This window comes from Scyliorhinus torazame, chromosome 19 (genome assembly GCF_047496885.1).
Source record: "Scyliorhinus torazame isolate Kashiwa2021f chromosome 19, sScyTor2.1, whole genome shotgun sequence".
NCBI classification, from domain to species: domain Eukaryota; kingdom Metazoa; phylum Chordata; class Chondrichthyes; order Carcharhiniformes; family Scyliorhinidae; genus Scyliorhinus; species Scyliorhinus torazame.
Genome location: NC_092725.1, coordinates 64,451,466 through 64,465,171, shown reverse-complemented (window position 1 = coordinate 64,465,171; position 13,706 = coordinate 64,451,466). Strand labels below are relative to the sequence as shown.

The 13,706-nt window shown below is 45.8% G+C and overlaps 1 protein-coding gene across 1 annotated transcript in view; it reads right to left on the bottom strand.

Annotated features, from left to right (window-relative positions):
* The window catches only part of LOC140396179 (metabotropic glutamate receptor 8), a 707,540-nt gene extending 694,368 nt beyond the window's left edge, over positions 1 to 13,172 (bottom strand). The window contains exon 1 of the mRNA XM_072484442.1: positions 13,120 to 13,172. The gene's annotated coding sequence lies outside the window, so the exon portion shown is untranslated. The remainder of the gene's footprint in view (positions 1 to 13,119) is intronic.
* Positions 13,173 to 13,706: the final 534 nt, after the last annotated feature.

The following is a 13,706-nucleotide window of genomic DNA, read 5'->3' as shown; positions in this document are numbered from 1 at the left end:
TCAATATAGTTTATGAACACTCCTGGATGATTGGCTTGTCACATGTCTACAATCAATGACAGCGTGCAATCGTTGGAAATCAACTCGAGCCACAAACCTGACAATCTGCTCACTCTGACTCCATCATGGTGACAAAGTGCACACCATTTCCTACCCTGGCGAAAATAGCTTTGGTGACCTATGTAAAGCATTGTGAAATGATGCAAATCTCTTGCAAAATCCTGGACAACGGCAAAGAAGGTGAGGGCATATCATAGAATTTACAGTGCAGAAGGAGGCCATTTGACCCATCGAGTCTGCACCGGCCCTTGGAAAGAGCACCCACTTAAGCCCACACCACTACCCTTTTCCCGTAACCCAGCAACCCCACCTAACCTTTTTGGACACTTAAGGGCAATATAGCATGGCTAATCCACCACATCTTTGGACCGTGGGAGGAAACCGGAACATCCGGAGGAAACCCACGCAGACACGGGGAGAAAGGGCAGGCTCCGCACAGACAGTGTTCCAAGCCGGGAATCTAATCTGGGACCCTGGAGCTATGAAGCAACTGTGCTAACCACTGTGCTACCATTCTGCCCATATGGTCACATGGGCAATAGTCACATGGTCACTAGGTCCACTTGACAGTATTTGAAGTCTCCTTCCAACAGACATCAAAATGTCTGCCACAACCTGTGGGACATCCTCAACCTCCCAAGACACTGATGTTCAGATGTGCCTGGGAATTATAAAACCTGTGTTCCAGGTACCACCTCCTGAGAGCTTCAGCCCTTAGCTCACCCGCTCTCCGGTGAAGCAGCAGGTCCACAAGGAGAAGGCTGCTCCTCCAGCCGGTGTTGCGGGTGGCGTGCCTGCTGTTTCTGCTCAGCTCTTGCTGTTCCTGCCCAGTTATTGGAGGAGATCCATATTAAAAAGCAGCATAAGTAGGACAGCACAGTGGTTAGCACTCCTGCCTCCCAGCGCCGAGGTCCCAGGTTCGATCCCGGCTCTGGGTCACTGTCCGTGTGGAGTTTGCACATTTGCCCTGTGTTTGCGTGGGTTTCGCCCCCACAACCCAAAGATATGCAGGTTAGGTGGATTGGCCACGCTAAATTGCCCTTTAATTGGAAAAAATGAATTGGGTACTCTAAATTTATTTTTGAAAAGCAGCATAAGTGGCACTGAATCTCATCCAGAAGAAGCATCAAAAGCACAAACGTCCAAGGCAGTAAAAGTGACCGCCTAAAGAAAATGAAAACCATCCCTCAGGTGGTGAAGATGCTGTCAGACCAAAACAAGTATTGTGTGAAAATGACTTTTATTTAGGCAAGGAAGCAGGCATAAGGTCTCAGTACTCACAGGGATTTCTGCCTGTCATTTCTTCAATCCATTCAAAAGCCTCTCACCTTACGTACGCTAGTACATTCCAGGAAACCAGTTAAAGTTGAAAATCACAGTTAAAATAGCTGTTAATTATCTCGATTACATAAACTGACAGCCCACTGCTTGCACACAGCACTACAGTTAAATGCAGACATCAACATGTTACAGCAGGCTATTAATTTCACCGCTATCCCCCTCCGTGTCGCAGAGAGGATTTTTGAATCTGATTGGTCAAGGAGATACACTGGGTGAAATATACCGCACCCACCCCCACCCCCGCCATGTTTGCAACTGGGGAGGGGGCTTGCCATTGGCGACCAGTGGGATCTTCTAGTCCTGATGTCTACAATGTTTTCCTCGGCTTGCACATCCCACCGCCGGGAAATCTGCCACAGGGCAGCCTTCGGCAGCACTGGAAGATCCCGCCACCAAGAAGGGCTGGAAAATCAAGCCCACTATTGTTTCTTGCCCTCTTCATACATATCCTTGATTCACTATATCCAACAGCGTGCAGAGCTTAAATTGCTTTCCAATCACCTTAAGTCCACAGAATCGTTACGGCACAGATGGAGGACATTCGGCCCATCGAGTCTGCACCAGCTCTCCGAAAGAGCGATTCACCTAATACCACTCCCCTGCTTTCTCCCTATAACCCTGCACGTTCTTCCTTTTCAGATAATAATCCAATTCTCTCTTGAATGCTTCAATTGAACCTGCTTCCACCACTCATGCTTCTAGATGTTAACCCCTCTGTGCATGATAGTGAAATTATGAATCATCCACAGGAGCAGTGTCTAACATAAACCTCCAGAACCTACCACTCACTTTCCCTTCATGGGAACGATGTGACCTTAATGTTTCTTTATTGAGGTTCAATATGTTCAAACCGCCAGCTAAAGCCCAAAATTGCTTCCAATCAGTTCTTCAAGAACCACATTATAGGCCTGCCATAATTTAGAATTAAGCTAAGCTTTTGCAGCCTGACTTGAGTTTACACTAATAATAAAAATAATTTTCTTCACAATGGCCTCTAGGTACAGTTGATCAGCTACCAATTTGTAAAAGGTGAGCATTCCTCAGCGAAACTCATCTGTTCTTCTGGACTGACCAGAATCTCTACTTGCTGCCTCATGGGGAAGATTTGTTCCATTGTTGCTAAAGCTACAATGCATCCTGACTGACTTTTCAAAAAAGAATTCTATATATTACATCCATTGTTATTAACCTTCATAAAATGTAATATTTTCAAAATTAATACATTTTAAGGTCAATAGTTTATAGACTACGTCAAGAAGGCCACAGCCCAAGTGTCACTATCTGTCAGTGTATTTGATCCAATGACAACATTGCTTTATTCTAATTTGGCATACAGGTCCCGGGGCTGACAGTCTGGGGTACGCACTGATCCTTTGAAGGATGTCTGCTAAGTTATGTCTACATGTTTCACACAGCTCCATACATTTGTCTACAGTTGCAGGTTCTCTAGATTGCATAGACCAAGTTAAAATCACACATTTTAAACCTGTTTGTGGCGCTGTATCTGTTATAGGTTATTGTAGTTAAATCACCTCAAAGTTACCTGGGTTCGCTAATGCCACTGTCTCCCTATTTATTACATCCATCACATTTCAAAATCATTCCAGCCATGCACAATTATCAAAGCTGACTCCTGCTAGAGTGAAGATTCATTGAATCCATTTTTAATAGAAGAATTAACAGGAGATATATGATATTAATTATTAGAATCATAACATTGGACTTGGGCCAAAATTAAGTGACCAGGTTAATTTCAAAACATATAAATTAATAATAGTCATGACCTTTTAAGATGGAAATATGAAATATTTAATTGGAAACACACTTGTCCACTAATGAAATACCCATCCTGAGTAGCAGCATTATGTAATTGTGTCCTTTTGTTAAATGAGTGTTTTTTTGCTGTGTTGTCGATCATCACCTTCAGAGTTTGAACCTGAATGTTATGCATAAATTTAACAAATATGCAATCACTGCAGATTGCTCCTGATTGACAGACTGTCTGTTGGAGACATGCAACACCATTAACCTAGTTTCCTTGTCCATTCTTTCAAAACCGTGCCTCGCTTTTGTCGGCATGTTACAAAAAAGTGACCTGTAATTTAGCTGAAACTATGAGTTAACAAAACCATAGTTCATCTGCAACCCTTGCACTAAAAGCTCGCAAATATTATCATTCCGGATGCTGACTGCTTAAATCCGACGAACAAAAGCTTTGAAATGAACCGGGACTTACTCAAGGTCCGAGTGACCTATGATACTGCACTTGAGTATTCATGGCAAAGACCAATTTCAGTGACTGGGAACATAAAAAAGAAATGCACATCTTTCTCGTTAACCATTTTGTGGTTTTTAAAAGTATTTAATGTTACACTGCCACCTAAAGCCTCAATTTAGAGCAAAGCAGACAACGTAAAAGATTACATTTTCTCACATTCATATAATCTTTATTAGTGTTACAAGTAAGCTTCCATTAACACTGCAATGAAGTTACTGTGAAAATCCACTAGTCGCCACATTCCGGCACCTATTCGGGTACACTGAGGGAGCATCCAGAATGTCCAATTCACCTAACAAGCACGTCTTCTCGGGACTTGTGGGAGGAAACCGGAGCACCCAGAGGAAACCCGCGGGGAGAACGTGCAGACTCCGCACAGACAGTGACCCAAGGCCAGAATTGAACCCGGGTGCCTGGCCCTGTGAAGCAACAGTGCTAACCACTGTGCGGACATGCTGCCCTAGATACCCAAAATAAAATTAATCTATAGTAGAAGCTATTCTCTCTCATCATGTTTCTCTTTATTGCTAAAGGTAGCAATCATCTTGGGAGTCTTGCTCAGCACAAATGGAAATGTGGTGAGCAGAGGAGACTAAGGGGAACTTTGATAGAACTGTTCAAAATAGGCAGCATGTTGGCGCACTGGGTTAGCCCTGCTGCTTCACGGCGCCGAGGTCCCAGGTTCGATCCCGGCTCTGCGTCACTGTCCGTGTGGAGTTTGCACATTCTCCCTGTGTTTGCGTGGGTTTCGCCCCCACAACCCAATGATGTGCAGGCTAGGTGGATTGGTCACAACACAAATTTCCCCTTAATTGGAAAAAATTAATTGGGTACTCTGAATTTATATATAAAAAAAAGAACTATTCAAAATTATGAATGGTTTTGCATGGATTAAATGAGGAGAAACAGCTACCAGGGACAGATGAGTAGGTACTTAACCAGAGAATACAAATTTAAGGTATTTGGCAAAAGCGCCAGAGGTGACATGAGGAACCTTTTTTTTTACATAGCAAGTTGTTGTGATCTGAAATATGCTGTCTGAAAGGGTGGTGGAAGCAGGTTCAATTGTAACTTTTTGAAAGAGAATTGGATAAAAAATTTAAAAGCGGAACATTTCAAAGGGCTATGGGGTAAGGCAAGGGAGTGGGACTTCGAGATAACTCCAGCAAAAAGCAGGCAGGGTTAGGGTAAGCTGAATGACACCTTCTGTCCCATTACAGTCTATGATTCTGAAAGCCACAAGTTTAAATGACATCTAATTTCTTTGTGCCGCATTACTGTCAGACAGTAATAGCTGCTTTACAAAACTTTACGCACCTTGAGAGAAGATTCCCACCTTTTACCGCGTAAGCATCAACATCACCTGCATTGGGGGGAAATGATGTGGAGATGCAGGCGTTAGACTGGGGTGAGCACAGTAAGAAGTCTTACAACACCAGGTTAAAGTCCAACAGGTTTGTTTCGATGTCACTAGTTTTCGGAGCGCTGCTCCTTCCTCAGAGAAGCACTCCGAAAGCTAGTGACATCGAAACAAACCTGTTGGACTTTAACCTGGTGTTGTAAGACTTCTTATTGGGGGGAAAAGCAGAGTAAAATCCAGTGTGGTCACTTCAGAACACACCAGGATTACCTCCTACTAATTGAATAGGAGGACAATCAGACAGCTCCTGTAATCCAGGGTGGGGGGTTGTTACGTTCCTTTTTATTCATGTTAAACTGTGAAATAGTAATGTGTATTCAAACGTATGAATAGGAAACAATGCAAATCAATAATCGGCCGCAGTGTACCTTATTAGTGTCAGTCATCAGAAATGCTGATAGTAAACATTTCTATTTGCTCTAGTCTCCAGAGGCCTCTCTTAATTCATTTACTTTCAAAGTACTGGAACTCCTTCTCTAAGGCACGATGCGTGTACCAATGTCACATGAGCACAGGGGTTCACAATCGGGCTATCCCCCCTCCCCCCCCCCCACTTTCTCAGGGGAAATTAGGGATGGACAACTAACGCTGGCCTTGCCAGCGGTTCTCGCGCTCCATGAACGAATAAACTTTTTTAAAAATCAAATACCTTCAGGGTTGCCAAAGTCTGTTCACTGGTCACAACAAATTTCCAAAGATCATCACCATTTACAATTATTAATGCAACCCCCCCCCTCCCCCCCCCCTCTCCCCGCCGTCCCTCCCAGCCCTACAACCCTCTTGAGATCTCTCTGCACTCCTCCAATTATGGCCACTTGCATATTCCCGACCAGTGACAACTGTGCCTTCAACTGCTCTGCAATTCCCTTCCTTAAGATGAGCAAATAAAACATTCTCTCAGAGGGTTGGGTGCCTTTAGAACTCTCTTCGTCAAGTGGCGGTGGAAGCAGAATCTTTGAATGTTTTGAAAGGCAGAGGCAGATAGATTCTTGACAAGCAAGGGAGGGGTGAAAGGTTATCAGGGACAGGCAGGAATATGGAGTTGAGGTTACAATCAGATCAGCCATGATTACTATTGAATGGTGGAGCGGGCTTGGAGGGCTGAGTGGCCTACTCCTGGTTTGCTTGTTAAATCTTTCTGTCCTCTGCCCTCCATTAAAATGTTCCATGAAGCCTGTCTCTTTGTCTGAACTTTTCATTGCTTGCTTAGTATCTCCTCAATATTATTATTATGTGGCGTCATCTTAAGTTGATAATGCTCCTGTGAAGTATGGTGGAACATTTGACTACATTAAACCGGTATAAAAGTACAAGTTGTGTTGTTCCCTAAGAATGACAAACAAGACAGTCTTGCAGACTTGGCCAGTGATGAGAATGATGAGTGATTCATCAAACTATATGACTTACCTCCAAAACACTATTGTCTGGCCACATATCATCTTAGAATATTTTATTCGATCTATCAGATACAAATCATTTCATACAGTTTTATACATAGGGTCCTTACAGGTTGATGAATGCTCGACACAATATGTCAAAATTAGTTTGCCTTGTGCCAAATGATTTTGGGTTTCAGATGATGACTATCATCTTGTTGAGAAAAGGAAGGTTTCAGCTGTTTTTTTTTGAATAATTAAGTTCTAGATGTCAGTTCTGTTGTATAGGTCAGGTTATCTATTTGAGCATATCCCAAGAACCTGTGCCCAAAACAATCAAGTAAAGACTGTACGATTCCCTCACAAAAAATTGAATTTAAATAGCATCTTTAATTATTTTTTTAAAAACTCATGACATTTTAGAGAGGCGTAAGGAAAATAGAAACTGAAGCAAAGATGACTTTAAGAGGGGCGAGTCACCGGGAGGCCCATAAGAAAAGATAAGATAGGCTTTGACGGGTTTATGGACGGAATTCCACCAGTGAAAAATGTGGCCAGGAATAGTGGAAGAAATGGAAGGGGAGGGTGCAAGAGAAGCTCCCATCAGAAGAAAAGTGTTTTGTTTCAGGGTTACAGGGTGGTTAAACGTGACATTGCTGACAGGCAGGCAGATGATCAGAGGACGATGAGTGTGTGTTAGTCCCCATCCTACAGTAGAGCCTGGTCTCCAGTTGTCTCGATTTCCCTGCCACTGGGCCAAGACCTCGCTTCGCTGGGACCGTGTGGTGGTCGGTGGGCAATGACCATCCCATGTTAAAGGAATCCACGCATAGGCAACTTCCACTCCACCCACCCAAATGAATTTCGGGACCTGGAACATCAGGACCCTTATGCACAACCCCAACAACAACAGACCTGAACGTCGCACTGCCATCATAGCCCAAGAACTCCGGCGTCACAAGATTGACATCGCCGCCCTGAGCGAGACACAACTGGCAGGAGAAGACCAACTTAAATAACAAGGTGGCTGATCTACCTCCTTCTGGAAAGGCAAACGAGAAGAACATCATCTCTACGAGGTCGGCTTAGCTGTAAAATAGAAATTGGTCGGACGTCTCAACAAACTTTGTCGGTACCTATGCCCCAATCCTAGATGCAACGGACGAGAAAAAAGAGGCTTTCCAGCCTCAACTAATCGCTGTCCCGCATATCAAAGGAGACAAGCTGATTCTCCTCGGTGACTCAATGCTAGAGTCGGGAAGGATGCAAACCTTTGGAAAGGCGTGTTAGGCAGAGAAGGCATGGGGAAAACAAACGGCAACAGTATCCTCCTCCTGGCAAAATGGTTGGAACATGATCTGGTCACCACAAACACCCTGTTCCACCAGAGAGACAAGCAGAAGACCTCATGGCAATACGCCTACTGGCACCTAATAGATGATATCGTACAAGCAAGGGACTGAAAGATATCCACATCACTCGCACCACTGCCTGAGCCAACGACTGCCAGACTGACCACAGATTAATCCATCCTACCATCTCCATCACCCTGGCCCCAAACTGACACAGGCAGAAAAAAGGCATAGGAGACTCGATATTGTTGGACTGACCCTGAGAAGAAAGAGCTATTCAGTCAATGCCTCACAGCTAACCTGGCAACAACCAACGAACCAGAGCCGCAGAATGTCCACAACGCCTGGTCTGCCTTAAAATCCACCATAGTCAGCACCTGCGAGAAGACACTCGGGCTCTCGACCAGGAAACACTAAGACTGGGTTGACGAGAACGATCAGGAGATCCAGGTTCTCTTTGACCACAAACGCAAGGTGCTCCTGAACTGGCAGCTCCACCAAAACTCAGTGAGAGGAAACAAGCCTACAGGCAAATGACGGTCGAGGTGCAACAAAGAACTTGTGAGCCAAAGGTCAGATGGTGGGTGGAAAGAGAGCAGGAGACTCAGCATGGCAATCAAAACCATCTATGGTCTGACCACACAGGAACCCACCCCACTGAGAGCCGAAAACGGAGAGGCACTCATCAAAGACAGAGAGGCAGTCAATGCCTGCTGGAGACAGCACTTCGAGGAGCTCCTAAACCAAGACACAGCCTTCAATGGAAGTGCCCTCAACACCATCCTGCAACACACTACCTGCCACCATCTCAGCACAACCCCATCTTGCCAAGAGGTCGAAAAAGCCATCTGACAGCTAAAAAATATCAAGGCCTCTGGTACAGATGGAATTCCTGCAGAAGTATTAAAATGTTGTGGAGAGCACTCTTAAGAAGAATCTACAACCTCATCACCTTTGTCTGGATGGAATGGAGCATGGTGGGTGATCTCAGAGATGCCTTAATTGTGGCCATCTTCAAGAAAGGATTCAGGTCTGACTGCAGAAATTGCAGAGAGATTTCCCTACTCTCTACCACAGGAAAAGTAATCACAAGAATCCTCCTTAACCACCTCTTCCCAGTGGCTAAAGAGCTCCTCCATGAGTTCCAGTGTGGCTCCCGCCCATCAAGAGACACATAGGCATGGTCTTCAACACGTGATACATCCAGGAAAAGTGCAGGGTGCAGCATCAACCTCTGTACATGGCCTTCGTTCTGGCAAAGGCCTTCAACTCTGTCAAACATGAGGGATTGTGGAACATCCTCCTCAAATTTAGCTGGCCACAGAAATACGTCACCATCCTCCACCTGATCCACGATGACATGCAAGTCGTGACCCTCACCAACAGAACCACCACAGACCCAATACATGTGCAAGCTGGGCCAAACAGGGCTGCTTCATCACACCAACGCTCTTCTCCATCGTCCTTGCAGCAACCCCACCCCATTACCCCCTAACCTACTGGACAAGCAGGAATCTGTCCAATCTCCGACACCCCCAGGCCAGAACCAAGACCATTCCAACCTCTGTCATCGAGCTTCAGTACGCTGACAACACCCATGTGTGCGCACACTCAGAGGGTGAGCCACGAACCAGTATTGACGCATTCGCTGAGGTATATGAGGGAATGGGCATCAGACGAAACATTTGGAAAACAAAGGTTCTCTACCAACCCGCTCCTGCCACGCAAAACTATCCCCCTAACCATCAAGATCCACGATGAGCCCCTGGACAATGTGGATCATTTCCCACACCTCGGGGGCCTCCTGTCAGTGGGAGCAGACATTGACGATGAAATCCAGCATCGACTTCAATGCACCAGTGCAGTCTTTGGATGCCTAAGGAATGGAGTGTTCAAAGACCAAGACCTCAAGCCAAGCACCAGGCTCATGGTCTATGGAGCAAACATGGTCCCTGCCCTCCTGTATGCATCAGGAAAATGGGCAATGTACAGCAGACACCTCAAATCCCTGGAGAGATATCACCAACATTGCCTCTGCAAAATCCTGCACATTCACTGGCATCATAGGCATACCAATGAGAGCGTCCTCTCGCAGGCCAATATCCCTAGTATTGAGGCACTGGTCACACTCGACCAGCTGCGATGGATGGGCCAAATTGCTTGCATGCCCACCTTCCCAGGGTGGAAGCAAGTCATCCTCGACCCTGAGGGACTGCCCAAGAAGAAGAAGATTACCGAGATATGGAAGGACTTAATTTTTGAGTTGTTGGAAAAGTGGGAGTTATTGGCCTGGATTTTACTCTCAGTAGAGAAGGCAGGGTTTTATTGCCATTCACTTGACTATTTCCCAGCGACTTTGTGTGGGCCTGTCAAAGGGGATTTCTGGTTCTCAGCAGAATACTCTCTACAGTGGATCAGTATCCAAGGCATATACCAGGCTCCTCAACTTATCAGATTTAAGAACTTTCACTGAGATACACAAAGTCTAAACCAGGAATTTTAAAAATAGGGCATATAATAAAACTGATTAATAAATCATGAATTGAAAGATAATCTCAATAATGGTACTATTAAGATATAATAGATTGTCATTTAAAAAAAACTTGTGTTCACTAATATTCTTTTGTCTTCCTCACCTGGTCTCACTGAGACCAACAGCAATGCCTATTAACTCTTAACTGCCCTCTGAAATGATCAAGCAAGCCTCTCCATTGTAGCAAACCACTACAGAAAAGGAATGAAGCTGGACTGACCACATGTCATCAACCTAGGCACCAGAAACAATGACAGCAAACCCAATCCTGCAAAGGCCTCCTTACTAATATCTGGGGGCTTGATTTAAACTAGAGAGAGCTGTCTCACTGACTAGTCAATCAATAGCCTGGCATAGCTACACTCTCAGGTTTGTGACTTACAGCCAATATCCCAGATATCACCATTAACATTCGTGGGTATGCCCTGTGCCACCAGCAGGGCAGACACAGCAGAGGTTGCCAGGCAATAGTATACTGAGAATGTAACCCTGGGAGCCCTCAACAATGTCTTTGAACCCATAACGATTCATAGTGTTGCATCAAATAAGGGCAAGGAAGCCACCTACTCATACACCCTCCCTTAGCTGATAATCCCAACTCCATGTGGAACACCACTTGGAGGAAGCACTGAGAATGGCAAGAGTATGGAATGTTCTCTGGGTGGGAGACTTTCAATGTCTATCACCACAAGTGCCTCATAGCGCCATTACTGACCAAGCGGGCCAAGTTTTTAAGGTCATGACTACTAGACTGGGTCTTTGGAAGATGCTGAGGAAACCAACAAGAGGAAACAACATCCAATTAGCCTCATCTTCACCGATCTACCTAACGCAGATGAATCAAGACGGCAACTCACCACCATCTTGACGAGGGCAAGTAGGGACGGGCAACAATTGCTGGCTTTGCTAATGAAATAATTAAAATGCAGGGTTTTAGGAGGAAACATTCACAAAAATGAGCCCAATATCAGCACTGGAGTGAACATTTTGATGAGATGGACGGACTTTTGGGTACCAATTGTAGCTCACTGGTTGGATTCTTCCCTCCGAATACAGAGGTTCTTGGTTTAAGTTCCCACAGCAGAATGTTGAGCACACCATACAGGCTGCGCCTGCACACTGTGGGAGCAGTGTCAGAGGTACTGGTTGCATGAGGGTTTAAATCAAGACCCAAACTGACCTATTGACTGATATTTAAAAACTAAACCCTGACAGTATTGGACTGAGGGCAGGGAACTTTGTCCATGTGTCCTGATCAATGTGTATCCCTGAACCAGGCTAACTGGTCCTTTATCTTATGGTTGTTTACGGGGCCTTGCCATCTGCTGTGTTCGGAACTATACCTACACTTCCCTGGCGCTATGTAAATGCAGACCTTTCTTTACCTCCATTGCCCTTTAGAAGTTGCACATATAAATTGAGTTCAGCAAAGTGAGTTAGCAAAGCCAACAGGTCAAAACCTGGGGGCCAGCGTGAGAGGGGTAGAAGGAAACAAAACGAACCGGCTGACCCGATGTGACCGAATAGGTGACACGTGGCAGGCTTAGGCTGACCCCTTTATCGTCAAAAGTACACGCTTGAGTCTGCCTTTATCTAGCCGCCGGCAACCTGGAGAGAAGGTGCCACACCCCACAACAGGTAACGGTCAATCTTATGTCTCGAACGAAGAATCTATGAGCAGCCCCCGACTTGGCCATAAACCCACCGCCTCCTGGAGACTAGGGTTTGTGAATTCAGCAGCGCCCCTTGTGCTACCGCACTCCCCCCACCCCCCGAAGGTGACCATGTTTACAGGGGCCAGCGGAACCGTGCGGCATTCGTGGCATTTTCACACCAGCCATTTCTCTCGGAATTTTAATTTTTTTTAAAACAGGAAAGTGCTGGCTGAACTCAGCAAAGCTGACACACATCTCTTTCTGTCTCTGTGGGTGGGCATTGTGTGCAAGAGGCAGCGGGCTGGGGCACAGGGGGCCGGGGTGGGGATGGTACCCGCACTGCCAGGGGGTGGAGGAGGTTAAACATTAGCGCCCACATCAACAGAGCTGCCCTATCAAAATATAATGGTCAGCAGCAGGGGCAGAAATCAGCAATACCAAATCTATGATGCAAGTTTAAATAAATGAATAGATAAATAAATAAATACCATTGGACGGTAATGGGCCAACTTTGCATGTATCATGAAATCTTCAAACTGGAGATTTTTACGTTAAAGAGTAAGAAACACTCGCTTAAACCAGAGCTCATCCCAGTTATCCCCAGCGATTGGAAATTTCACTCCATCACAAGGGGACATGACTGAAAGTTGGTATGAATCGATCGTGTGACACATTTATCCCGCCTCATTGAAAGCAAATACCTTTATCAGGGGGGAAATAGCAATTGGCACAATGTTTTTTCCAGATGGGACAGTAACATTGACAACAGAAAGTGGTGCCAGTGGGGTTAGATATTGTTGCCTGGTCAATATAGATTTATATAGAGAGAGATTAGGACAATTGCACTGACACGGGTCTGCATTCTGCAGAGAGACAGAGGGAAGGGAGGTGAAACCCCCGGCTGAGTACATAGACACTCGGGTGGTCAGACTTGGGGCACTTTTTCCGAGCTTTATTCCCGCTGCATCTAAGAAGCAAAAATACATCAGCTGCTGATAGCATCCCACGGGGGGGGGGGGGTTCAATGTGCCGCTCTCGCGTGTTTATTCCCCGTTAGCTGTCGAAAAGACTCAAAAAGTGTCAGTTTTAGACACGGGCGTTTACCTGTTCTGGAAGGTGGGGGGCGGGGGCGGGCTCGCTGCAGCTACACCATCGCCTGGATCGGGAGCTGGCCGCGGTGCTGAAATCGCCGCTGACAATCCACGCGGCTTTCTGCTCCCGCACACGCAGGGGACTGCACCTTTTGGATTGGATTGCATTGGATTTGTTTATTGTCACGTGTACCGAGGTACAGTGAAAAGTATTTTTATGCGAGCAGCTCAACAGATCATTAAGTACATGGGAAGAAAAGGGAAGAAAAGAAAATACATAATTGGGCAACACAAGGTACACAATAAGCACCAGCATGGTATGAAGCATACATGGTGTTAATGAGGTCAGTCCATAAGAGGGTCATTTAGGAGTCTGTTGACAGCGGGGAAGAAGCTGTTTGTGAGTCTGTTCGTGCGTGTTCTCAGACTTTTGTATCTCCTGCCCGATGGAAGAAGTTGGAAGAGTGAGTAAGCCGGGTGGGAGGGGTCTTTGGAGGGCTCCTGCTGCCCGCTTTCCCCAGGCAGCGGGAGGTGTAGATGGATTCAATGGATGGGAGGCAGGTTTGTGTGATGGACTGGGCGGTGTTCACGACTCTCTGA